General features: G+C 49.9%; 1 protein-coding gene across 1 annotated transcript in view; it reads right to left on the bottom strand.

The window, feature by feature from the left end:
* LOC144120093 (uncharacterized) overlaps positions 1–24,219 on the bottom strand; it is a 164,686-nt gene that overhangs the window by 128,854 nt on the left and 11,613 nt on the right. The window lies entirely within an intron of this gene.

Here is a 24,219-nt window from a genome sequence, read left to right as displayed (position 1 = left end):
TGGCAAGCGACAGGCTACATAAAAATAAGAACGTGAAAGCAGCACTTTGGAGAGAAGTGGCGAAGGATGTACTACCGGGAGCACCAGGTAGGCATACACTTCGCTCATGATGAGCACTTCATGGTTGAAATGTGCTTGAAACTTTTCGCGCTACAATTGTGCAGAAAGCGTGGACCTTGTACAAAAGCGCTGGAAATCGCTGCGCGACAAATTCCGCCGCCTGTACACGGCACGTGAGTTGGGGCGGAAGAGCGGCGCTGGCGCGGACGACATCGAGCCCACGGACTTCGTGTGGGCACATTACAAACAGCTGTTGTTCCTCAGGGACACGATGGTCACCAGGCCGTAAGTTCATCAATATTTTTATTCCCATAACGAGCTGTTCGCTTTAAGGAACACAAGCAGTGCCGCCGTTTGCCGTGGTGGGAACGTTGCATGCGTGAAGCAAGCGCTATTTGACGTGATGCGATGACATCCGAAACAAACCTGTTTTTTTGATGCAGGACTTGTTGCAAGAAAATGCGGCATATTCTGTGGCAAAGCTGCAGCTGCGCGTGGTGTTGGCAATTGCTCCAGGTCATAAATCCAACGCAAAGTGTGCAAATGCACCCGACACAACCACCCTGTTGCTGCTTGCGCCGCTGAGCAAGCAGAACGCCGAGCCGCCGTCACACTGGCGGGAGCTAACGATAGGTGTATGAAAATCAGGCACTTTAAAAGTACGCAGTCTTCATATGCTGTCTTAATTGCTCAGTATTGTGTATTCTTATACAGGCATTTTAAACAGGCATCTTGTGTTGCTTACTGGGCTCTCCATGCAACTTGAATGCCACTGACGTCCACACATTAAAAATGAAATCTCGGCATTTATTTCAGCCACGAGAGCGTTTTAAGTTTACAACATAACAGGTGGAATTTTTGCTACTGTTATTGAATCCTTCCTTTCCGTGTTTTTTTTTATAACTTATATATGAGGTATTATTTTCATCCCCAGGTTGAAAATCTGTTAATATGATTGTTTTCTAATGATTTCATCTGGTCCCAGAAGGAAGCCTTCTGGTTTGCTGCTGGTTGAAATAGCCCCTGTAGGGCACAAACTATTTTTTGGCTTTAATCTACTGGTCCCAAAAGGAAGCCTCTGGTTTGCTGCTGGTTGAAATGGTCCCTGCTGGGAGCTTCTGGTTCTGAAGTGAGATCTACTGGCTACTACTGAACTTTTTGTTGTCGGATTTACAACTTTTTTCTGTTGTATATGTTGTAATGGTGTTCCTCAACGCACAAAATTTTTCATCAAAATCTCTTCGAGGTTTTCTGCTATACATTGCATAAATAGTGCTGAAGTTTAATGAGAAAACTATGTTTATTAACTAGCTGTTCCCCGCTAACACCTGTGGGATACCCTTAATGACGGTGTATATAAGCATGAGCACATAGTAAGTTTCAACCAATGTGACTGTATGTTATGTGAATTGCCACTCTTTGTTGTTGGCCTTGTTGGCACTCAAATGTTATGATTAAAGTTGCGTGTTCTCACTATAGGCAGATGTGCGTGGTCCTGCAGGGCAACACATTTTAGTGTAGGCTGCTTCTGTTGTCCTGAATTTTCGGTGTGTGTTTATTGTCATTGAGCAACTCTTTAAAACATTTTGTAACTTGTCAGAAAGGGATGAAATCTAAGGACATAATACACGGATGGTTTATCCAAGTAAATGTTCGCGCTATCAGCAGTTACTGGTTCCAGCAGCTACAGGGAATGGACCAATATACCAGTTGAACTGGGACAATAAAGAATCCCATTTGGACATTTTCACCGCAGTCCTAGCTCACACTTGTAGATGCTTGTAAAGACATACCTGCAGCTCATTCTATTCTATTTGAAAGGATACCCTGTTCCTCAGATTACAGTTCATGATCAGGAATGCCAAGTGGCGGAAATAAATGCACAGATTTCATTTTTTATTTGTAGCTATTATGTGGTTGTGCGAATTAACATGCCAACCAATTGTATTGAAACTGTTCCCTCGCCATGAAATGCACGTGGCAGGCCGTGTGGATACGTTCAGCCAAACAGAAGTGCTGAAAATATGTTTGAGGGCATATCAGCTCCATTATTAATGAAGAAAATGTGACAATTCGGAATCCACAACAACACTTTTATGATGCAATGATCACAGCTTGACCCTTGGCTGCTTAAGCAGTAAGTGTAGATCATGTTCAAAATATCACAAAGCAGCATGACCAGAAATAAGATCAACACCTTCAGCCTTACTTGCCTGTACACTTCAAATACAAAGCCCTCACAGTGAAATACTGTTAAAATGAAGAACTAGCATATGAGCTAAGACCAAGAAACACAGCAAATGGCACTGTAACATACAAAATATATTGCACATTGAAAGAAAATGACACCGCTTTGCACTGACTGGAAGCATTTAACACATCTATTATGCGACTCCAACACAAATGCTCAACATACCGTGTGCACCCAAAAGGCCTCATGAAAGTTCCATGTTTATGCATATTCATGTAGGAAAATTGGACGCTTTATGTGTAAAAAAGAAACACCACTGTTTTCAATGTGCTTTGTGCATTGCAGATAAAATATGTTTATCATGTGCACTGTCACAGCTAAGATCTACGCGAGATTCCGTGGCACCAAACAAGAGACCAAGGCACAAGTGCTCTTTACTCCCTTGTTTCGCGCTATGGAACGGCACGTGGAACGGCACGGTCTACCTTTTGAATGCCCCAAAACACGCTACGCAAGTGAGAGCTACGTAGCTGGCTACACACGTCCCTTATTAGCCTAGTATATTTGTCACCACATCAAGTGCAGCTGTTCGACAATTTAATATGCTGAATATGCGAAGACAATGCAAAATTAACGTTCAGCAATTGTGTACTTTTAGCAGAAACGCAAGAAAAAATTATCCTCTTTCCCACACAGGCTCCTACTGGAAGAGATGCCAATGCAAGCATGAGAAGGATTACGCAGAAAGGAGAGCAAAAGATGACCCCCCAACCCAGTCGACATTTCTATGCAAGGAGTGCAAATGCGTTCCTGATTACAAGAACACGCGTATCCTGTTCCAAAACAGCGATAAACTAACACACGAGGTAATCGAGGCCTTCTATGTTCACCACAGCAATACAATATGTATCAGCAGCCCTTCCACTGCATTATCCGAGAGGGAATTGAGTTATCTGAACTCCCCTGTGGCTTCCAGATAACTTTTGTTGTCTTGATAAGTAGTTCAATGTCTGTATATATATGACTTTCGTTCTTCAATAAAAAACCAGCTGATAGTCAGCGCTTGTTTTTGTTAGTCTTTTGTCTCGTGTCCCGTTCTTGTTGCGCTGTGAGCAAAAATGATGCGATTGGCACCATGTCGCTTAATACGAAATTCTTTTTCATGACAAAGGTTTTCCTGTGTGCGATTGCCGATTCGAACAGTTACCAACTTGCCCAAATTTCCACCTTGCAAAATCGACGCAGTTCAGGAGGCCATCCAGAATGACCGCACTTATTCTGAAGAATCTTTTTCAAAGATAATATTTTGTCAGAAAGATGGCGACAACACTATGCATATATAACTACCCGGCAGACTGGTCCCTGCCAAAATCACCAAGGTAACGTCCCAGCAGAAATGCCTGAAGAGTATGTCATTAACCCGCATTTGCTTTCCTCACCCACTCTGCCCGCTTCCGGTCTCTTTATGTTACACCTATCATTTTTCTTTCCATGGCTCGCTGCGTTGTCCTCCACTTTAGCAGAACCCTTTTTGTTAGCCTCAAGGTTTCTGCCCCGTAGGCGAGTAGTGGCAAGATACAACTGCTGTATACTCTTCTCTTGAGAGATACCAGTACTCTGCCATTCATTTTCCGAGAGAGCCTGACATATGCGCTCCATCCCATTCTTATCCTTCTAGTTAATTCCCTCTCATGATCCGGATCAGCGGTCACTACGTGCCCTAAGTAAACATATTCCTTTATCACTTCCAGCACCTGGCTACCAATTGTGAACTGCTGTTCCGTTGCTAGACTGTGGAACATTACTTTGGTTTTCTGCATGTTAATTTTTAGACTCACCGTTCTGCTGTGGCCTGTCTAATTCATTGGTCATACTTTGCAGTTTGTCTCTTGAGTGACTTCGCTAGTCAATGTCATCAGCGAATAATCTGTCCTTGATCTATCTCTCTCTCAAGTTTCCGTAAAAACTAAGTCCGAAGAACTGTTAAATCGTGTTAAACCTGATTTCTCCCCAAAAACGCCCCTGCTAGAGAGCACACAAGGGCAAGGGAATTGATCATGCCTGAACATCGATCACAGCCGAAGCCTGTTAGCATATGTTAGAACATTTTGCTGTTTAGTACGTTGCGAGTGTCTTGAAACACCGCTGGCTGTGAAGTAGTGTTGTTTGTCACTGTCACGCAACAGTCGCACAATGCCACCTACTCTTATAAAATAGATTACGGAGGATTAGTAGAATGTTTATTTACCCAGTGCACGAAATTGAGGACATGAAAATAGGCTTCTACCTTATGATCAAACCAAACTCTAGCAGTACTGCGTGGCACACAAGGAAATACTTGGAGCCCTTAGAAACAGCACAGCTGCTCAATTTTGGTAGGAACAAACATTGGCACAGCACATTTGCACCAATCACGAATTTTCCCGATTTATTGCTTCTGCAAAATAACAAAGGCACGAAGGTGATAGAGCACTGGCATGCAAGGTTAGCGAAAAACTCCATGAGCACTTCCAGCCATGGCAGAGCAGAAGGAACTGAAGAAAACCTGCCATAAAAAAAAAAGGGCTATAAGTCTGCCCACTAATATCGGCCTTATTAGTAGCACTTCCTGCTTTTGTCAGCGTGGCCCTCTGAGAAACAGCTTCAGATCGCGACAGACCTGGTCTTCACATGGGTGCCCAACATTTTCCGGGGCTGCACGGTCTGGGAGCACCTGGCAGCGCACCCAGCCACCATGATGGCGCCGGACCAGTTGGCTACCTATTGTCTGGAATGCGAGGACCTGGAGACAAAGAAGCAAATACACGGGGCTTCCGGTACAACCAGCAACACCGCGCCGGAGGCGGCCTGGACGCCAACGCGGCGCAGGCACAGATGGGCCAGGGTGCTCCGGGTTGAGTTCCCTCCACCTGCCCTGGACCTCAGGACCCTGGTCATGCTGGCCATTCCGAAGCAGAGGTTTCCAGCATGCCACCCCCGGGAGGATGAGCCCTTCGAGGACGAGGCGCTCAATCTGGACCTCCGGGGGACTACGGAGAGCGGCGACAAAAAGCAGTGAATAAAAGACTTCAATGAAATCATTGCAGTCTACCGTTCGCTGAACTCTGGGGACGTTTGGTGTTTAGGGAGGAGTGCAGGAATTACGAAGCGACGTGGAGAAAAAAAATTGGCTAGTTAGGCCTGGATATCTTGAAGCGAAAAGGTTCGGTGATGCTTATGGTTTAGCTTATGGTTATGCTTACAGCCTTTTCATTCTTCCTTCGCAACTGCCCAGCAATTCCCGAACTTTCACCATCTTGGCTACTCTGACATGGCCGAACGTCCCTGTTCAGCTTCCTTTTCACGCCATTTAGCGAGATGCGCCTGTCGTACTTCTGGCGTTTCAGACTCGGTTATGCTGCGTCGTTTAGCGAGACATTCTTCTCCTTGTTCAGGTGTCTCGGACGCTCGTTGAGCTTTCAGCCTTTCATTTCTTCGCTCCTTATCAGCCAACTCCCATGGTAGCACTTCTGTATCGGTAGTATCTCTCTTCTCCTTCCACGCTGAATGTGCACGCCTATTCTCTGGCAAGCGGTAATATAGTCGGCCTCTACGATAAACACGTGCTTGCGACGAACATCAAACGATGATGCATAGCGCGCGGCAGTGGCCACCTGCGCCGCGTGTGACGTCATGCGTTGCAGAGGCCACCTGTGCCGTGCGTGACGTCACTCGTGCTCCGACATACGCCAGCTCACGCGAAGTGCGGTGTTGACTAGCGTAGTGAAGTTTTTCGCTTCAAAAGAAGCAAACACCTTCCTGCCTCTTCAAGCATGAGTAGCCAAGCGACCAGCTCAGAAGCACTGCACCCCCCTAAACCTTCCCCAAAACGGTCACAAGTGTGCATTGCCAGCACCACAAAAGCGGACGCTGATTTGTGGAAAGTGATGACAAGCAAATACACTGAAATAGGCTGAGACCAGCCAAGGTCCCAGAGAGACAGCACTGAGCCGCGACGGTGAGAGGAAGGAAGGTAAACACCTCTGCCTCCTTCCTTTGCTGTCGCCATCTGCCCCTTCAGCCACCATACCAAGCCAAACAGCACAGCTCGCAGTTCATTTCAGCAGCCAGTGGTCTTCTACGGAAAGCCCAATAAACAAAGGCCCTGGACAAAGCCCCCCATTCTGTGTTGTGTCCTTCTTTGCATAGCTGCAGTGACACAGTAAAGATGGACACACATGGCATGCGCTACCAGGGGCCCGGAGTTTGTAGCCTAGACCTCAATGGGGGTTAACAGCCTATTAAGGACACCCACAATATATGGCAGGCTACTATACCCATGTGGCAATGTAGTTCTGAAAAATTACTGCAAGGCTAGAAACAATCAGCTTGTGCAATTTAAAGTGGCTCAAAAGCGGAAGATGAACACTTTGAAATCTTGATTTTTCTTGCTCTTAGCTTTCTTGTGCAACACCACTCGAAGTTTTTCTGAATATTTGCACTTTTTAAGAAACATTTCCTTTGTATCCAACGCAGCGTACTTGTTAACTGCTAAGTTAAAAGGCAACCCCCAAGTCGAAAAGCAAAAAGCGCAGAGCTGTAATTCTCCTTTAATCTACTCTGCGGTTCCGCCACCGTCTGTTTCTGTGCACTTTACTTGCCACTGCTGTGTTGTGGCGGAGGACGGAGCCTATTCTTCCCACTGCCTCTGTTTTTTCCGTTGTTTTTTCTTCTTCTCTCTCTTTGCTCCCCACAGCCGTGTGCACCGGGCGACCGCTATTTCCCGCACACATTTTCTGGTTGCTTTGCTTATGCGTCGAACATCTGTGAACATACCAATGCCTTAAGGAGAGTAGGAAGAACCCTGCAAAGTGGCTTGAAAAAGGGCAAGCTCTGTCCGAAACATCAGCTCAAAATAGATCCCTACATAAAAGAAGCATTTCTCAACCTCAAATTTTAATCCTAGCAACCAAGCATGCTAAAATTTCTTTGCTACATCTCTTCGATGTCTTCTGGCAACACTTCTAAGAGTGTTTTTTGGAAATTTCCCCTTCGTCCACCAACACAGGCAGTAACTGGAGACTCACGGACGAAACGCCTGTTCAACCATTTCGACGCTTTGAGTCAGTGCTCCCTGGCTGTCGTGCTTGTCAACGAACTGTCTCCCATCAACACAACTCGCAACGAGGAACGACCCTGCGGAAACCTGAAGACTTACTCATTATGGGATTAGTTGGGGGAGAGATTTCACAATGGTTTCATTTCTTGCTGAATTCGCTCGGGACGTACGGCATATGCTGAATTCGATCGGGACATACGGCAAAATCGACTTTCAAAACATCACGGGAGCCACGAAATGACCCGAAACGGGCGAAATTTGTTCGAACTTCCCGCGTGTGCCGCGGGCGAAGCATCTGGCCGATGGCGCCATCTTAAGCTCGTTTTGAAGCTTGTTTCTTTGGGGGCATTTTGCTGCATTTCAAAATGGCGTCGGTCAATGAGAATGACCGCAGTAGCCGGTTTTCCGAGGGCTTTTTCTTGGCCGCTAACTGGCTGGAGGGCGCACTCGCGAGGCGAGCCTCTCGTCCGAGGCCTACCGTTGGCCGACGCGACCGCCACGGCATTTTGTTTTCTTTCTCTTTTTTTCCTTGCGCCGTCGTGGTTCTCGCTTTGCACGTTTGATGTCTCTTTTTGTGTAGCACTCGCTTAGCAAAGTTTTTCGAGATCTTTTTGTGGTTTCTTTTTTCCTACGTCGCATACTTTGCCAGAACAAAGTAACTGATGCCGGGAGACATACGTTAGAAGAAGACAACGCATAGTATGTACGAGAGAAAGCATCGCCCGCCCAATGCGAAGCGCGGTTCGACATCGGGATGTTCGACTGTGCCGGATGATTGTTCACAGCCACAGCGAGCGTCGCCTGCCTCGTATGCCCTACATTCGACCATGCCGGATGACGATTGTTCGAAGTTACAGCGAGCGTCGCCTGCTTCGTCACCTGTGCGATGTTCTACCGTGCTGGATGAGGATTGTTCGGAGCCTCGGCTAGCGTCGCCCGCCCCAACGCCTGATCAATTTGCTCCAGAATCCAGGTCCGGTCCCAACACGTTTTGTCGACACGACACGGAGTTTTGCACAGCGGAGGAGATCGCCGTGCGCACGGAACATGTGGACATGAACATGCCCGGCATGGGTGCAAAGTCGGCAACGCAGCCTCAGCTACACTGCAAGCTGCACCATCCTTTGTCGCAGCCTTGAAAAGGACCAGAGAAGGCTGAAGAAGAAAACAACAGGCTTTTTGAGCAATAATCCAGACAAAAAAAAGTCTCTCTAGGAGGCACAGTGGAGACAGGTCCTGACTAAAGCCCCAGACAGGTGTAGATCACAAAATTAACCACTCCAGACTACAGCTCGGGACAGGTGCAAATCACCGTCATCATGGACGAGAACTGTTTAGTTAAGCTTTTGCAGCCCTCATGCAAATAACTGGCAAGACACTAATACAGTATTTACTACTGTCTTGGCTAGATTTTCAAGTTCACAAATTTTTCTGAATTCCTAATAGCATATGCCATCTTGACCATGGGTTGTCTATGATACAGTGGACGCCCAATAAACGAAACTCGGTTAAATGAAACTTACGGATAAACAAAATTAAGCAGGGTTACTTGGTTGGTTTCGTATATCTGCCGCAGTAAAATTCTTCGGATAATTGGAACACCACTAACATGTTACCCTCGGCTAAACGGCACAAAAGTTAAAAATTTGGAATCCTCCCGAGCGTATTTGTGCTCGCGTATGTCAGCGGCAGTCTAGCAACCATGAACAAATTCTTCGCAGCCAACGCTATAGCCGGGACAAGCCAGTCCAGTAAGTCGCTTGATAATTTTGTTTTTGTTGTCGTTCTGCGTTAGGCCTACGTGCGATCGGTGTTGTCGGTGTGTGGACGTGATGGAAAGCGTTATGAAGCGGCCGCACAAAGCGCTCTCGCTTGAAAAGAAGTTACAAATTCTGCAGGAGCTTGAGCGAAGTTCCCTTTGAAAAACAGAAGTCGCGAAGAAGTTCGACATCCCCAAGCCGACGCTTTCGCGGATCATGAAAAACAAAGACGTCATTCAAGGAGCTGTCAAGTCTGGGACCTTCGCTTCCAACCGGATGCGTACGAGGACGACACCGTATGAAGAACTTGAAAAGGTTCTTTTTCTGTGGTTTAAGCGTGCGCGGAGTGCCAGTTTTCCCATAAGTGGACCCATTTTGGAGCAAAAGGCGCGGGAGATAGCCCTGCAAATGGGGGTTGAGAATTTCTATGTCAGCGACGGATGGCTTAGCAGATTTAAAAAGCGCCATGGCCTAGTCTTCAAAACCATCTCAGGTGAAAGTAATGCAGTGGATAGAGAAGTCTGCGCTGACTGGCAACGCGGACGGCTGCAGGAGCTTTTAAACAGCTATGAGCCGCGAGACGTATTCAACGTCGACGAGATGGGCCTCTTCTACAAGGCGCGTCCATCGAGCCTGTACAGGTGGGAAGCGCAGCAAAGAGCGCATTACCGTGCTGGTGGGCGCTAATATGGCAGGCGATGAAAAGTTAAAGCTGCTGGTGTTAGGAAAACCGAGACACCCACGTTGCTTCAAGGGCATTCGAAATCTACCTGTGGCCTACACTGCGAATGGGAGAGCGTGGATGACAACAGCAATTTTCGAAAATTGGCTGCGGGAGGAGGACGCAAGGTTTACGAGACAGGGCAGGAAAGTTGTCTTCATCGTAGATAATGGCCCTGCTCATGGCCAGGTGGAAGGGCTGAAGTCCATCAGCCTTGAATTTCTCCCTGCCAATGCAACTGCTGTCATCCAACCAATGGACCGAGGAGTCATCCAGAACGTCAAGGTCCACTACCGCCGCCAACTGCTTCACCGCATGCTGCTTTGATCTGACAGTGGAAAGGATTATGTCATTGACTTGCTGTCTGCTATCCACATATTGGCCCGTGCCTGGGAACAAGTTCAGGCAACAACAGTGCAGAGGTGCTTCCACCATGCAGGCTTCGAAGCACACGATCCAATAGCCCATGAAGAGGCAGGTACTGCTGATGAAGAAGCAGACACTATATTTAATCAAATAGTGCCCTCTGCCCCTTTCTCACGACAAGACTATGAGGACATAGATGCAAATGTACGCACCTGTCGTGAGGGAAAGCCTTGAAGAAATTATTGCAGAAGTGCAAGCCGAGGACCACTCTTCCTCCAGTGATGAGTGCGAGGACCCTGTGCCCAGTGCGGTGCCAGACAGCGCAGCTAGGAATGCAGTTGCACTTTTGCAACAGTACTTTGAACGTGAAGGAAGCGCAGAATTTTTGCAAAGCCTTTCAAATATGCACAGTTACTTTGTTAAAAAGCAACTGAAGAATGTAAAACAGACCACAATTGATTCCTTTTTTTCTTCACGCCCAGATCAGTAAGGGCTGGTGCAACGTAAATAAATATTTCTACATGAAATATGTGTGCTTTGCTTAAATGAAACTTCTGATAAATGGAACACTTCTTGAATCCCCTTCAAGTTCCGTTTAAGAGGAGTCCACTGTATCTTCAGTTTTAGTTTACATATTTAGAATCCGAAGACAGTTTTGGAAATGGGAAGAACATGTCATTTTTGGTGGGAAATATCACAGTGAAGCTACCGACCATTCATCTTATAACCTATGGTCAAACTTCAAATGCATTAATAGGGTAGAACGTTGGGCCAGTTGGTGTAGCGACATACCGTATTTACACGATTGTAAGTCGACTCGAATGTAAGTCGACCCCCAAATCGCATGTCCGAAAAAAAAAAGTTGACGCGAATGTAAGTCGACCCCCCCAATCGCATGTCCGAAAAAAAAAAACACCGGTGGAGCGCTTCAAAAACGAAAATTTATTGCATAGATGGGCTATTCATCCTCACTTGAGTCATCTTCAGTGGTACTGCCGTCGTCGTCGCTGCGATCCCACAGCACATCGTCCTCCATGGAAAGCCCGCACTTCCTAAATGACCGCACCACGACATCGCGTGGAACGGCTGCCCAAGCGGAAATCACCCACCCGCACATAGCCGCCAGGGAGGCTCTCTTCACGCGCCCCGTTGGCGTAAGTTCCCGCCCTTCTGCCGCCAGCCACTCGTACTCACGCTGGAGCAAGACCTTGAATGGCTTGTTAATGCCAACGTCTAGCGGCTGCAGCTGCCCCGTCAGACCGCCGGGAATCACCAGCATATCTGTATCTTCTTTTCGGAGCTCTGCCTTCACTTTTGCGGTAAAGTGGCCGCGAAATGAGTCCAGCACGAGAAGGTCCGGATTGCGATTTTTGAGGAATGCCCCTGGCCTCAAAAGCCACACCCGACGGTACCAATCAATAACTAAGTTGTCCGTCATAAAGCCTTTTTCGTTCACTTGCACAATCACACCTTTCGGGAACATTTCCTTTGGCATAGTTTTTCTTTTGAAGACGATGTACGGTCGGAGCTTTGTGCCATCTGCCAAGCATGATAGCATAACAGTGAACCGAAGTTTCTCGTTTCCTGTCGTGAGAAGCTAAACCTCGCGAGCTCCCCTCACGCTCACTGTTGTGTTGCTCGTCATGTCGAAGTAGACGAGAGTCTGGTCCGCATTGCCGATTTGGCCGAGCAGGTATCGCCGCGAGTCGCGGAGCTTGAGGTAGTGCCTATGGAAGGCGAGAACTTTCTCCTCGTAAGCAGCGGGCAGCTTCTGGCATACACTAGTACGCTGACGGAGAGAGAAGCCAGCCCTCTTTTTAAATTTCGAAGCCCAAGCCCTGCTGGCTTTGAAGTCTGTTTGGAGTATTCCAGCTTCCACAGCAAAGACCCGGCCTTGTTGCGTGATCATTTCGCATGTCACTGGAAGGGACCGATCACATATTTAGGTGACATACGCTGCAAGCTTGACCTCCAGCTCCAGAAAGCGTCCCGACTTTGGCCCGTGGAAACCTCTTCGCTTGGAGTCGCAATCGAAAATTTTGTCTCGCTGCTTCCGCCACTCCCCCACCAACCGTTCAGAAACGTCGAACTTGCGGCCCGCCGCGCAGTTGTTGGTTTCTTCGGCGTAAATGATGACCTCCCTCTTGAACGCTGCAGTGAATGAGCGCCGAATGCTTTTCGAACCTGTAGAGCTCATGGCGAAGCACGCGGCCGGCAGTCGAGTCAAAAGCACCAACTCCAAGCACCACCAAACAAAGAGTGATCGGTGTCGGGGCGTCGGCTCTTCCAGCAAACATCGGCATTCCCCAGAAGCGCCGCTGTTACGTATTGCGCAACCAACTGAAATCGCCACTCTTCCATCAGCTAGCGACACTCCCGGACGCTGGCGCACGCTCCGCGATTGGAACAGCGGGACAGTGGCCCTTCCCGCGAGTGAAATGAAATTGGTTTTGGGGGAAAGGAAGTGGCGCAGTATTTGTCTCAAATATCGGCAGAAACCCAGTTGTAAGGGAAGAGATAAAGGAGGGAGTGAAAGAAGAAAGGAAGAACGAGGTGCCGTAGTGAAGGGCTCCCGAATAATTTAAACCACCTGGGGATCTTTAACCTGCTGTACTGACATCGCACAGCACACGGGCGCTTTTGCATTTCGCTTCCATCGAAACGCTGCCGCCGCAGTCGGGTTCTAACCCGGGTATCCTGTTCAGTAGCACTGAACCATCGCGGTGGGTAATAGTGTGCGCAGTAAAAATAAAAAATGAAAAATCCTGGCCAGAAAGCCCGCGGAATACCTGAATGCTACGCTTGGAGCCGTAGAGCAAACAAAAACTTCTAACATCGCAGTAGCGTCCCTGATAGATTGTTTTTCTTGCTTTTATTGGCAGTTAAAGGTTTCGTTTCGATTGTAAGTCGACCCCCCCACTTCGGAATTTTGAATTTCAAAAAAAGGGTAGACTTACAATCGTGTAAATACGGTATTTTTTAAAAAAACTTTGCGCAGAATAACACAGGACGGGAGGGAGAAACACGCACAAACACACATGAGCGCGAACTTGCAACTGTATTTTCAGAAATGATACACTGCCTTATGAAGCAGAGAGGGCGCAAGCGTACAAAATTCAGAACATCACGTGTGGGAAGAAAAGAGCACGCACATAGATACAGTAAAAACTGCATCAAGAATAGGCACATGCAGAATCTTATCAGAATTAATCGGAATTGAACAACAAAATCAGGCTAACCATTGCAGAGAAAGGCGAGTTCTTTTATGAGAAGGGCCATCGAAGCCTTACTCACGCAGCCTTCCGTGGTGCTAATAAATAGGCCGTAGCGGTCCAGTGTCAGGCACCACCCGACAAGGGTGTTTGAGGGTTAAATTTCCCGGTTTTTCTCACTGCGATTCGTGCGCGTTCTTTGTATACATGATGCGCCATCTCTTGAGGGATAAGTAAATTTTGTTTGTTGAAGTTCACTTCTTTTTGCACTAGTGTGCAGCACAATGTTCAGTACGGTTTCTGGATACCAAGCGTTCTCATTTGCGTGCGGAACCGCACGTTCGCGCGGTTCACTGAGAAGCATGACCACTTTTTCACCACGTGCATTTTACGGTGGTGCATTTATTGAAAGCAATGATGACTTCAGTGAGGAAGAGAATTACGCGCCTCCATAAGGTAGTGATGACAGTGATTCAACAGAAGCAAGTGACGAAGAAGACGGCAGCGGTGGAGACGGCACCTCTGTTGACAGACAAGGGAACAGTGTGCGACCACGTGCTGCAGACTGGAAGGTGTACGCGGACAATGCGCCTGATTTCGCTCAATTTCCCTTCACTGTCACGAATGCAGGATCACAAGTAAGCACTTACAATCTCAACTGTGAGCTGGATTATTTTCAGCCGTTTTTTAGACAAGCTGATGGACAACATTGTGCGCGAAAAAAACCGCTATGCGCATGAAAAGATTTCGAGTGCTGGTGAGCTTCCAAGGGACTCAATTTGGAAGGACTGGGAAAATGTGACCTTGACAGAATTCAAAGCTTTTCGTGAAGTAATTATTGAAACAGAATTCGCGCTGGTTGCGATTTTGCCCCGCGGCGGTTAAGCCCGGCGACGGGGCTCCATCCTAAACATCTGCGCCTGCACCCCGCCCCCCCCCCTCTTCTGTCTGGTCTCCGACCGGGAGAAAGCAGTTGTTTGGCCGATGACCTCTTGTACGTTCGTCGCAGCCTCTGATTCGTCGGTCCCGGGCCCCGGGCTGTCCGGGGACTGTGAGAGAGGGAGATGGGGACGCTGCGGGGGGGACTGTAGAATCAGGCGGAGGGTAGTCGGAGTGGAGATTTTGGATGTGGCGGTGTGCTGGCTAACCGCGCGTGTGTGTGAAGTGTCAGCCGAGAGGTGGTCGGCTCGTCGCGAAGTGTCTGGCCAGCGAGTAGAGACTCCGGGGACCCGGCAGCGACAGCCCGACGCCATCTCGGACCGGACCTCAACCACCCGAACAGCTAAGCCCCGCCACTCCCGCCTTTACGAACTCTATCCTTAATTCTGTCCTTAAAAAGTGCTTTGTATACTTGTATTTCTTCTCATCTGTCATCTTAGACTTTGTGTGCAGAATCTAAAACTTGTTCTGTCTGTTCAGTTCCCATGTTTTGTTGTAATTGATGACATGATAAGTGTTGTTCCGCTTTGCTAATTAAATTCCTTCACCCTTATTACCGACTCCTGTGTCGTGCCTCCGGTCAGCCGCTGGTCAGGCGTGGACCTATCGCCGGTTAGCCACTCGGTCCTGCTTAAGGTCTGGCACCTGGGTGGAGGTGTTTGTCTCTCCTCCCCTAGAATTGGTATCAGAGAGTGTGGAGCCCATTGTATGCGTGCTCCCACTCTGTGACAAACTGGAGCCCATTGTATGCGTGCTCCCACTCCGCGCCAAACTGGCGTCCGCGACAGGACCCTGTGCTAACCCTGACTGGCTCTGACCGCGAGACAACGATACAGACGTATACGGTTTTTTTTTTTACTGCTGGTGTGAACAAGATGGCGGAAACAGAACGCTTAGTCGCACTCGGTAAGGAGTTGGATCTGGAGGGAGCAGAGCTGCGCGAGTTCCTGAGGGAAGAGAGAGCGGCGGAACGCGAGCGCCGCAGGCTGGAAGACGAGCGAGAGAAAGAGGGTGATGCGCGGGAGAAGGAGCGCTCTGATCGAAAACTCCAGGAAATTGATAAGGAGATGGCACTCCTTCAGTTAAGGGCGAATTCCAACATTAGTGGCAGTCCGGTCAGCGAACCGAGCTCGTCGACGATGCCAACCCGAGCGCTTGGAGTTCGTCCACACAAGTTGATGGCCCCATTTAACGAAAAGGGTGATGACCTGGACGCGTATCTGACGCGGTTTGAGCGGGTGGCGGAAGCCCAACAGTGGCCACGGGAGCAGTGGGCCACTGTGCTTAGCACTTGCCTCACAGGAGAAGCATTGAATGTGTTTGGCCGAATGCCGGCTCCTGACTCGAATGACTACGATAAAGTGAAGCTTGCGCTGCTCCTCAGATTTCGGTTGACAGAAGAGGGATTCCGCCAGAAGTTTCGGAACGAAACGCCCAACGACCACGAGACTCCCTCGCAGTTCGTGTCTCGACTGGGGAACTACTGGGGAAGATGGATAGAACTGTCGAAAACAGACAAGACATACGAAGGGGTGAAAGGGCTAATTTTAGCCGAGCAATTGTTGGAAGACTGTGCGCTTGCACTGGTGACGTTTATAGGAGAAAAGCGGAGCACGGACCTGAAGGAATTGGTTCAACGAGCAGATGAATATGTGATGGCACGAGGGACCATCAACTTTAGCCGAAGAGGCTCCAAGACGGATAGCCTGGTCGCTGGCCAGATGACCGAACAGCCGCGTGGCCCGGGGACGCGTTCACGGTGCTACATCTGCTCGCGACCAGGGCACATTGCGGCACAGTGCAGGGCGAACCGTGGCCCTCCAGTGCAAAAGAATCGGACACCATCTACCTCCGGGAACGTGTCTACATGTATTGAGGATGGCTATTTAGAATTGAAGGGTGGACAACGTGTCCCGGTCGTCAGCATGACTGCGTTGTCAGGGGCGCCTGACTTGCCGGTCGTAGAGGGCTTGATCAGTGGAAGGAAGGGTCGAGTGCTCAGGGATACAGGTTGTAACATGGTGATCGTCAACCGCAGCTTCGTGAAGGACGAAGAAATGACCGGTGACTACCGGATCGTGTACTTGGTAGACCGCTCTGCTAAGTTCTTGCCTGAGGCCCGCATTCATATCGACACCCCATACTACCGAGGGGAAGTTACAGCGGGGTGCATGGAGGAGCCCCTCTTCGACCTTGTCCTCGGAAACATTGAAGGGGTACGACGTCCAGGAGCACCAGATACTGAGTGGAAACCGCAGAATTCGGAAGAGACAGAAGCTCCTCCAAGGGAGCACCATGATTCATGCGACAAGTGCCCCTACCAGGTTACCATGCCCACGGCGGCGGTCACGACCCGCCAGCAAGCGGCCCGACAATCCCAAGGGGGATTCCGTAAGCTACGGGCGCCTGCTACTCTCCCTGATGTCAGCCCTGACCAGATGAGGCAAGACCAACGGGAGGACAGTAGCCTCCTAGTTTGCTTCGAGGCAGACAAGCAGAGAAAGAGGACGAGGTGCAAGGGAGGCAGTTCGTTCACATTCGGTCTCCGGGATGGCCTGCTGTACCGAGAGTACGTTCCAGGCACCGGAGCAAAGACGACACAGCTCGTGGTGCCCCAGAAGCATCGCGAGAAGGTTCTCCAGTTGGCACATGGGGGGCTGATGGCAGGGCATCTCGGCAGAAAAAAGACAACAGACCGCATTCGCGCGGACTTCTTTTGGCTTGGTTTACAGGGAGACGTGAGCAGGTTTGTCGCATCGTGCGACATGTGCCAGAAAACCGTGGCGCGAGGCGCAGTGCGGAAGGTTCCCTTGGAGCGGGTGCCTCTCGTTGACACCCCCTTCAGCAAAGTCGCTGTGGATATAGTGGGACCCCTCAAGCCTACCACACGCCGAGGCAACCGCTATATTCTGACGTTGATAGATTACGCCACCCGATTTCCAGAGGCAGTAGCCCTGCCAAGTATCGAGACAGAGAGGGTCGCCGAGGCACTTCTGGATATATCTGCACGGGTAGGAGTACCGGAAGAGATGCTCAGCGATCGAGGATCAAACTTTACTTCCGAACTTATGGCTGAGGTGGGGCGCCTTTTATCTCTGCGGCTGAAAACGACGACTTCCTACCACCCCATGGCGAATGGTCTGGTGGAGAAAATGAATGGCACCTTGAAGATGTTGCGTCGGATGTGTGCTGAACAGCCCAAGGACTGGGATAGATTCATCGAACCTCTTCTTTTCGCTTACCAGGAGGTAGCCCAGGCGAGCACGGGTTTCTCACCATTTGAGCTCCTTTACGGACGCAACGTGCGGGGACCGCTTGCCATCTTACGAGAACTGTGGACGGGCAGTAGGATTGAGGAAGAGGTGAAGACAGCTTACGAGTATGTCATTGACCTTAAAGAAAGATTGGAGACGACGTGCCAAATTGCTCACGAAGCACTGACCCAAGCAGGAGAGCGGTACAAGGCATACTATGACAATCGAGCCCGGCCACGACAGCTGCAAGAGGGGGACCAAGTGCTTCTTTTATTGCCCACTGAGCATAACAAACTCACCATGAAATGGAAGGGACCCTATCCAGTCGTGGGAAGAAAAGGCGAAGTGGATTACGTTGTTGACGTCGAGGGCACTACGAGAATGTTTCATATCAACATGTTAAAGAAATATAATGCCAGCGAGACGCGACCAGAACTCTCGGTGCAGACTGTTGCTACAGTAGCAGCGGACGAGGCGTGCACCGAGCTGATGTGGCCATTGGATGAGCAGGTGGGCCCCCAAGACATCGCCATAGCGGGCCAACTGACACCGCAACAGGTGAAGGAACTGCGGGGACTGGCGTTAACCTATCAGGACGTTTTCACGGAACAACCAGGCTTCACGACATGGGCTGAGTGCTCTTTACCTACGACGACGAATAAGCCCATCTATGTGAAGCAATATCCACTACCTCAGGCAGTCCAGCAAGCAGTCGAGAAAGAGGTGTCCAGCATGCTACAGATGGGAGTGATTGAGAAATCACGCTCCCCGCACAACGCCCCGGTCGTTTTGGTTAAGAAACCGGACAGTTGCTACCGGTTTTGCGTGGATTTCCGGAAACTCAATGATGTGCTGGTAACAGACGCGGAACCCATTCCTCGCGCGGACTGCCTAATCGCCGAAGTTGGGGCAAGAAGGTACTTCTCTAAAATGGATCTTGCAAAGGGATATTGGCAAGTGCCTCTGGAGGAAGAGTCAAAAGAAAAGACCGCCTTTTCAACTCCCAGCGGACATTACCAGTTCAAAAACATGCCATTCGGCATAAAAACGGCACCGGCAGTATTCGCAAAGCTAATGAGGAGTGTGCTCGAAGGAATTGACAACGTCTACCACTATTATGACGATGTTTTGGTAGCGACAGAAAGCTGGCAGGACCACATGACAGCACTCTGCCTCGCTCTCGCACGGATACGGGCAGCCGGACTGACGATCCATCCAAAAAAGTGTCACTTGGGTTTTGAGGAACTCTCTTTCCTCGAGCACACCATTGGAAGGGGCAGCCTAGGCCCAATGAAGGCCATTTTGGGCAAGATCCGCGATTCTCCGAGACCGAAGACCAAGCGCCAAGTTCGGGCATTCTTGGGACTGTCGGGTTACTACCGGGAGTTCATACCAAACTACGCCAGTGTTGCGGCTCCCCTGACGGACCTGACTAAGAAGCTGGTGCCCAACACCGTTAAGTGGGGGGACCGGGAGCAACACGCCTTCACAGAACTGAAGCGGCTGCTCCCAGAGCCACCCATCCTACAGGTGGCTGATTTCAAAAAAGATTTCGTCCTTCGCACAGACGCCTCCGACCAGGGTCTTGGGGCGGTGCTCCTCCAGGGAAAAGAGGGGGTGCTGCACCCCGTCGCCTATGCAAGTAGGAAGCTACTACAAAGACAGCGAGCCTACTCAGCAGTCGAGAAGGAAGGCCTCGCAATCGTTTGGGCCATCAAACGATTTAATTTTTTTTTGTATGGGCGAAAGTTCACCCTCCAGACCGATCACCAACCACTCAAACACATCCGCGAGGCGCAGTTCATGAACACGCGACTGCTCCGTTGGGCCCTCCTACTCCAGGAGTATGATTTCACGGTCGAAAACATACGTGGGAAAGATAATGTCGGGGCTGATTACCTCAGCCGGGTTTGGGAGCCCGTCGCCCGACGAGTTGATGATCTCTAGAGATCAAGAATTTTTCACTTGAATTTGTGTAACGAGTTCGTTCTTCAGCATGTGTCTATTAAATGCTTGTGCACGCCTGTATTCCGCAGTAATATGTCAGTGGGTTTTGCCTGTATTTCGCAGTATTATCTGGATGTGTCTGTGCTATGTATTCAGTACAATATACATGCCGCACACAGCGAAGCGCGTTATCAGGGATAACATTCTTGACGCGGGGGTGGTGAAACAGAATTCGCGCTGGTTGCGATTTTGCCCCGCGGCGGTTAAGACCGGCGACGGGGCTCCATCCTAAACATCCGCGCCTGCACCCCCCACCCCTTCTGTCTGGTCTCCGACCGGGAGAAAGCAGTTGTTTGGCCGATGACCTCTTGTACGTTCGTCGCAGCCTGATTCGTCGGTCCCGGGCCCCGGGCTGTCCGGGGACTGTGAGAGAGGGAGATGGGGACGCTGCGGGGGGGACTGTAGAATGCGGCGGAGGGTAGTCAAAGTGGAGATTTTGGATGTGGCGGTGTGCTGGCTAACCGCGCGTGTGTGTGAAGTGTCAGCCGAGAGGTGGTCGGCTCGTCGCGAAGTGTCTGGCCAGCGAGTAGAGACTCCGGGGACCCGGCAGCGACAGCCCGACGCCATCTCGGACCGGACCTCAACCACCCGAACAGCTAAGCCCCGCCACTCCCGCCTTTACGAACTCTATCCTTAATTCTGTCCTTAAAAAGTGCTTTGTATACTTGTATTTCTTCTCATCTGTCATCTTAGACTTTGTGTGCAGAATCTAAAACTTGTTCTGTCTGTTCAGTTCCCATGTTTTGTTGTAATTGATGACATGATAAGTGTTGTTCCGCTTTGCTAATTAAATTCCTTCACCCTTATTACCGACTCCTGTGTCGTGCCTCCGGTCAGCCGCTGGTCAGGCGCGGACCTATCGCAGGTCAGCCACTCGGTCCTGCTTAAGGTCTGGCACCTGGGTGGAGGTGTTTGTCTCTCCTCCCCTAGAATCGGTATCAGAGAGTGTGGAGCCCATTGTATGCGTGCTCCCACTCCGTGACAATTATAATGTAATTGGTGACATGATAAGTGTTGTTCCGCTTTGCTAATTAAATTCCTTCACCCTTATTACCGACTCCTGTGTCGTGCCTCCGGTCAGCCGCTGGTCAGGCGCGGACCTATCGCAGGTCAGCCACTCGGTCCTGCTTAAGGTCTGGCACCTGGGTGGAGGTGTTTGTCTCTCCTCCCCTAGAATCGGTATCAGAGAGTGTGGAGCCCATTGTATGCGTGCTCCCACTCCGTGACAATTATAAACGTGGCCTTGAATCCGAAACCAGAACGGAAGGAGTATTTCAGCCAAGACATTGTAAACAAGATGCCTTTTTTTCCACGCGTTTTCCGCTGGAAAAGATTTCTGCAAATCTTTTGGATGTTGCACGTTGCCCTGTGCCATGTTGCCTCTTCAGATCGGCCAGCAACTCGTGAAAGCAAGGTCAGGGACGTTGTGCTTTACATCGACGCGAAATGCAGAGAGCATTTCAGAGCTGGCCCCAAAATTTGCATCAATGAGAGCACCGTTGGATTCAAGGGCCGTGTCTCATTCAAATGCTATAATCTGCAAAAGCCAACCAAATGGGGCATGCGTGTTTACACACTTGCCGACTGCCTAACGGGGTGCATTTTGGCAATTGAGCCCTACTACGGCAGCACAACAACTGACAATCTCAGCCGCCCCGAGCTCTCCTTCACCTGCTGGATTGTTCTGCACCTGCTTTAGAAAGTGCAGCAAGCTACGCCGGGCAGTGGCTACCACCTCTACACCGACAGATATTACACTTCGCCAATGCTTGTCGAGGAGTTACCTCTACAGAAAACACCACTGACTGGTACCGTGATGCCTAATCGCAAGCAAATGCCACAGCAGGTCAAGAAAAAGCTGAGAAAGGGCGAAGTGGCCGCTTACAGAAAAGGAGACACCTACGTGGTGCTTGCTTGGCGAGACAAGCGTCAAGTGACGATGCTTAGTTCTGCCAACAATGTATCTCTGAAAGAAGTGATAAGGACACAAGCAGGAGGAAAGAAAGTGGCAATGAAGAAGCCAGTGGTCATATGTGAAATGGTGGCGAAAGCTTTCTTTATGGCTTCTAGGGGTTTCCATCGTCGATGGCTTTATTTTGAAGCACACAAAGCTGCCGAATCATGGCGAGAAAGAACACCTACACCTGCGATACCAACGCCACCTCATCCAACAGCTGGTGGGTGGCGTGCTTCGCTTCGAGCGCCCGTGTGGCATCCAGCCACCTAGTGGAGATCAGTGGTGCCATCACGACATAAGCAAACGCGGAGCGGAGCGCCCGCGTCTCATGCCGACTGACTCGGTAATTGTTTGCTAACCAAATCCCCATCCACGCGCGAAAACAGACTCCGACCTAGTCCGACTGCCGACGCGCGACTTGGAGGACACGACATTTTGAGCTTTGTGTACCGCCGCACGTGGTTGACAGTGGTGTGTGCTTCGTGGAATATATATGTGGTATTGTATTCTGTAGTTATGTTTGTATAAACTAGGTGGCGCTAGGCATGCGCCCTATCTGGTCAGCTGACTCGCACATCTGTATATATATTCATCATTGAACTGGAATAAAGGGGAGTTGGTCGAAGTATGTACGTGGCGGGTGCTTGACGTGGTGGTGCTCCGGCTGCTCCGGGCAGTCGGACCGGGCAGTTCCCCAACGGTACGGGATACAACAGTTGGCGACGAGTGGTGAAGTAACCGAACGCGGAAGCAATGAGCCTGCATCAACCGCCCGAGTTCCTGCCGACGCCCGGGAAGCCCGCCATTCCTTGGACGCAGTGGCACCGCCTTTTCAAGAACTATCTCCTGGCATCCGGGAGCGACGCTCACCCACCTGCGCGCCGTAAAGCTTTGCTGCTACACTGTTTGGGTGTGGAAGGCCAACGCTTGTACTACGCGTTGCCGGAGGAGAAATCGTCGACGCCGCCTACAGAAGGAAAGGAAGGAAGCGGTACGAGCGACGAGTACGATGCAGCGGTGGCTACGTTGGACGCTTACTTCACTTCTAAAACGAACGTCGTCGTGGAGCGGCATCGGTTCGGACAACGCACCCAACTGCTTGGGGAGACTGCAACAGCGTTCGTTACGGCGTTGCGTGAGCTGGCATTAAGTTGCGACTTCGGTAAGCAGGCTGACGATTTTATTCGTGACCAACTTGTAGCGAAAACGTGCAACCCTGTTCTTCGGGAACGCTTACTGCTTGAAGGCACTTCGCTCACTCTTGAACGCGCACTGGCTATTGCAAACAGTATCGAAGAAGCCACGAAATACTCACTTGAGCTGCAGTCATCGGCTGCGAGCGTTCAAAAGGTCGAAAAACATCGGATGCCATGCCGCTCAGAAACGCAGTTACCGCGTTCGCAGCAGCCGAAGTCCTGTTTCCGTTGCGGGTCTTCAGGGCATCTTGCAGATTCCAAGACATGCAAGGCGCGGGGTAAAACTTGCAGCAAATGTGGCAAACGAGGACATTTTCAGCGTGTCTGTAGAAGCGGCATGCCTGACGAAAGGGCCCTTGCTGTCCGAGAAGTCGACACCTGCAGTGCATCCGGCGATCTCAACGTGTTGCTTCTCGACCGGCAGTGCAAAGGAGGGATACACACAGAAGTCTTCGTACAAGATGTTCCTATACGTTTCCTCGTAGACACGGGTTCTGCTGTCTCCATTCTGTCGAACGCCACGTATTCAAGGTTGAAACGCTTCCCTTTGCAGCCAACATCAGCGTCACTCTACGATTTCTCTCGCCGCAGAATAACCATCGAGGGGTGTTTCACGGCGCCAGTCATCTTCCAGGATCGGCAGGCCGACATTCTCTTCTACGTCGTCAAGGACGGTACTGACATTCTCGGCATCGACGCTGTCGAAACGCTGCGTCTGCAAATCAACGGTACGTCATTGCAATGCACCCATATTACGCAAGCGCCAGAAGGCCTTGACCGTGAACTGTTTTGCCAGTTTCCGCACTTGTTTGATGGCAAGTTAGGGCTTGCAACAAATTTTGTCCATAAGGTCAAGATAAGAGAAGGAATCACGCCTGTTGTTGCTAAGTTGCGGCGTTTGCCATTTTCAATGCGAGACCGAGTACGCGAAGAGCTGCAGCGCCTTGAGCAGGAAGATGTCATAGAAAAGATTGACACGTCTGAATGGGTGTCTCCAATCGTAGTAGTAGCAAAGAAAAACGGCAAGATAAGAATTTGTGTCGATCTGCGCGAACCAAACAAAGCGATTGTCGTTGACAAATTTCCACTGCCGCACACGGAAGAAATATTGCACAAACTTCATGGCGCAAATTACTTTTCAAAGATTGATTTAGCAGCTGCATATCACCAAGTTCTGCTAAGCCCTGAAAGCAGGGAACTGACTACCTTCATAACCGATAGTGGACTGTACAGATTCAAGCGCGTCTGTTTCGGTCTTGCATCAGCACCGTCTGCGTTTCAGAAAATGATGGCCACTATTTTGCAGAACTGCAAAAACACTTTGTGCTACATAGATGATGTCATTGTGTACGGAAGCACACGTGAAGAGCACTTCAAGAATTTGAAACAAGTTTTGCACTTGATTGCAAAGGCTGGATTGAAGTTGAATGACAAATGCATTTTTAATGTGCAAGAAGT

This window comes from Amblyomma americanum, chromosome 2 (genome assembly GCF_052857255.1).
Source record: "Amblyomma americanum isolate KBUSLIRL-KWMA chromosome 2, ASM5285725v1, whole genome shotgun sequence".
In the NCBI taxonomy this organism is placed as follows: domain Eukaryota; kingdom Metazoa; phylum Arthropoda; class Arachnida; order Ixodida; family Ixodidae; genus Amblyomma; species Amblyomma americanum.
Note: the sequence above shows the minus strand (reverse complement) of the source record. Positions and strands in the feature narration are given on the sequence as shown.